Source organism: Somniosus microcephalus, unplaced genomic scaffold, assembly GCF_052327205.1.
Source record: "Somniosus microcephalus isolate GS21.2 unplaced genomic scaffold, FLI_Smic_1.0 unresolved_chr8, whole genome shotgun sequence".
NCBI classification, from domain to species: domain Eukaryota; kingdom Metazoa; phylum Chordata; class Chondrichthyes; order Squaliformes; family Somniosidae; genus Somniosus; species Somniosus microcephalus.
Genome location: NW_028225186.1, coordinates 4,355,296 through 4,359,150, shown reverse-complemented (window position 1 = coordinate 4,359,150; position 3,855 = coordinate 4,355,296).

Here is a 3,855-nt window from a genome sequence, read left to right as displayed (position 1 = left end):
CTCCACGTGATATCCAGAAACGGCTGAGTGCGCTGGATACAGCAAAGGCTGTGGGCCCCGAAAACATCTCAGCTTTCATGCTGAAGACGTGAGCTCCAGAATTAGCCGTGCCTCAAGCCAAGCTGTTCGAGTGCAGCCACAAAACTGGCATTTATCCGACAATGTGGAAAAATGACCAGGTGCGGCACTTACTCACCAATAACCTGCTCATGGATGCACAGTTTGGGTTCCGCAAAGACCACTCGGCTCCCGACGTCACAACAGCCTCGGTCCAAACATGGACAAAGGAGCTGAATACCAGAGAGGAGGAGAGAGTGACTGCCCTTGACATCAAGGCAGCATTTCATCGAGTGTGGCATCAAGAAGCCCTAGTAAAACCGAAATCAATGGGAATCAGGGGGAAAATGCACCACTGGCTGGAGTCATACCTAGCATAAAGGAATATGGTTGTGGTGATTGAAGGGTAATCATCACAGCCCCAGGATATCGCTGCAGGAGTACCTCAGGGCAGTGTTATAGAATAATAGAAAGTTACAGCATGGAAGGTGGCCATTTCGGCCCATCGTGTCCATGCCGGCCAACATAGAACCATCCAGCCTACTCCCACGTCCCAGCTCCTGGTTCATAATCTTGCAGGTCACAGCAGCCCAAGTGCACATCCAAGTACTTTTTAAACGTGATTAGCGTTTCTGCCTCTACCACCCTTTCAGGCAGTGAGTTTCAGACCCATACAACCGACTGGGTGAAGAAATTTCAACTCTAATCCGCTCTAACGCTCCCACTGAATACTTTAAATCTGTGCCCCCTGGTTGCTGACCCATCTGCTAAGGGAAATAGGTCCTTTCTTTCCAATTGATCTAGGTCGCTCATTATTTTATACACCTCAATATGATCTCCCCTCAGCCTCCTCTGTCCCAAGGACAACAAACCCAATCTTTCCTCATAGTTAAGATACTCTACTCCCGGCAACACCCTTGTAAATCTCCTCTGTACCCTCTCTAGTGCAATCACATTTTTCCTGTAATGTGGTGACGAGAACTGCACTCAGTAATCTAGCTGGTGCCTAACCAGTGCTTTGTTTCGTTGAAGCATAACTCCCTTGCCCTTGTATTCTATGCCACGATTAACAAAGTCAAGCATTCCGTATGCCTTTTTAACCACCTTATCTACCTGGCCTGCTAACTTCAGGGATCTGTGGACATGCTCTCCAACGACCATTTGTTTCCCTACACTACTCTGTGTCCTACCATTTAATGTGTACTCCCTTTCCTTGTTAGCCCTCCAAAAATGCATTACCTCACACTTCTACGGATTGAATTCCATTTGTCACTGTTCTGCCGACCTGACCAATTTATTGATACCTTCCCGAAGTCTACAGCTTATTTCTTCAGTTTCAACCACACAGCCGATTTTAGGATCATCTGCAAACTTCATAAACATACCCGCTATATTCAAGTCCAGATCATTCATATATACCACAAAAAGCAAGTGACCTAATACTCAGCCCTGCGGAACCCCAGGTCCTAGGCCCAACCATCTTCAGCTTGTTCATCAATGAAGTTCCCTCCAACATAAGATCAGAAATAGAGAATTTCGCTGATTACTACACAGTATTCAGTGCCATTCACAACAACTCAGATAAGGAAGCAGTCCATTCCCGCAAGTAACAAGACCTGGACAACGTTCAGGCTTGGGCTGATAAGTGGCAGGTAATATTCGCGCCATAGAAGTGCCAAGCAATGACTATCTCCAACAAACGAAAGTGCAACCACCTCCACTTGACAGTCAACGGTATTACCATCGCCGAATGCCCCACCATCAACACCCTGGAAGTCATCATTGACCAGAAACTTAACTGGACTAGCAACATAAATAACGTGGCAGTAAGAGCAGGAGAGACGCTAGGTATTCTATGGCGAGTATCTCCCCTCCTGACTCCCCAAAGACTTTCCAACATCTACAAGGCACAAGTAAGGAGTGTGATGGAATACTCTTCACTTGCCTGGATGAGTGCAGCTCCGACAGCTCTCAAGAAGCTCGACACCATTCACGACAAAGCAGCCCTCTTGATCGGCACCCCAGCCAAACCCTTAAACATTCATTCCCTCCACCACCGGCGCACTGTGGTTGAAGTGTGTACCATCTACAAGGTGTACTGCAGCAACTCGCCAGGGCTTCTTCGGCAGCACCTCCCAAACCCGCAACCTCTTCCACCTAGAAGGACAAGGGCAGCAAGCGCATGGGAATACGACCACCTCCAAGTTGCCCTCCAAGTCACACACCATTCTGACTTAGAAGTATATCGCCGATCCTTCATCGTCTCTGGGTCAAAATCCTGGAAGACCCTACCTAACAGCACTGTGGGAGCACCTTCACCACACGGACTGCAGCGGTTCAAGAAGGCGGCTCACCACCACTTTATCCAGGGCAATTAGAGATGGGCAATAAATGCTAGCCCTGCCAGCTACGCCCGCATCCCATAAACGATTAAAAATAACTCACTCTGCCAACTTCTTGCCCAATCACATAACATGTCTATATAAATTTGTAGTCTCTTTAGGTTCTCCTCACAAATTATTTTCCCAACGAGCTTTGTATCATCAGCAATCCTGGAAATATTACACACGGCTCCTCATCTAATTCATTGATATAGATTGTGAATAGCTGAGGGTCAAGAACTGCCCATTCAGCACTCCACTAGTTACTCCATTATCTGACATTGCAAAAATCATCCGTTTATTCCAGCTCTCTGCTTTCTGTCAGTTAGCCAATCCCCAGTACATACTAATATATTACACCCAATACAATGAGCACTAATCCTGTGTAACAACCCCTTGATTAGCAGCTTATCGAATGACTTCCAAAAATCCAAATATACTATACCCACTGGTCCCCCCTTAGCTACCCTGCTAGTTGCACCCTCAAAAAACTGTAACAGGTGTGTCAAACACGGTTTCCCTTTCATAAAAGCGTGTTGACTCTGCCTAGTCATATTCTGATTTTCCAACTGCCTTGCTACTGCGTCCTTAATAACAGATCCTAGCATTGTTCCAACGCCTGATGCCAGGCCTCTATTTCCCTGCTTTCTCTTTCCATCCTTTCTTGAAAAGCGGGGTAACATTTCCTGCCTTCCAAGGCAGGGGGACCGTTCTAGAATCTGGGGATTTCTGGAAGATCCAAACCATCCTCTGCTAGCCGTTGCTTTATGTCAGCTGTGGCTCAGTTGGTAGCACCCTCGCATCTAAGTCAGAAAGCTGTGAATTCATAGTCGCACTCCAGAGACTTAAGGACAATAATCTAGGCTGACCCTCCAGTGCAATACTGAGGGAGTGCTGCACTGTCGGAAGTGCCGTCTTTCAAATGAGTTGTCAAGCAGTTGGCCCATCTCTTTCTCTCAGTAGGATGTTAAAGTTCCCTTCCAACTATTTCGAAGAAGGGGAATTATCCCCAGTGTCCTCACCAATCATCACTACAACAGATGATCTAGTTATTATCACATGGCAGTTTGTGGAAGCTTGCTGTGCGAAAATTAGCTGCTGCCTTTCCTACACTACAAGTGACTGCACTTCAAAAAGTACTTCATAGGCTGTAAAGTTCTACTGCACTATATCTGCAGCCACTCCATTTAAAACCAAAGGATATAGGCCATCAGGTCAGGGGATTTGTCTGCTTTTAGTCCCATTAATTTCTCCATTACTTTTTCTTTAATAATATTAAATCCTTTAAGTTCCTCATGATCTTTAGTCCTTTTTGTTATCCAAAATTTCTGGTGTATCATTTGAGCCTTCTCTGTTTAGAGAGATGCAAAATAGTTGTTTAACTTCCATGCAATTTTCTTGTCCCCCATTACAAATT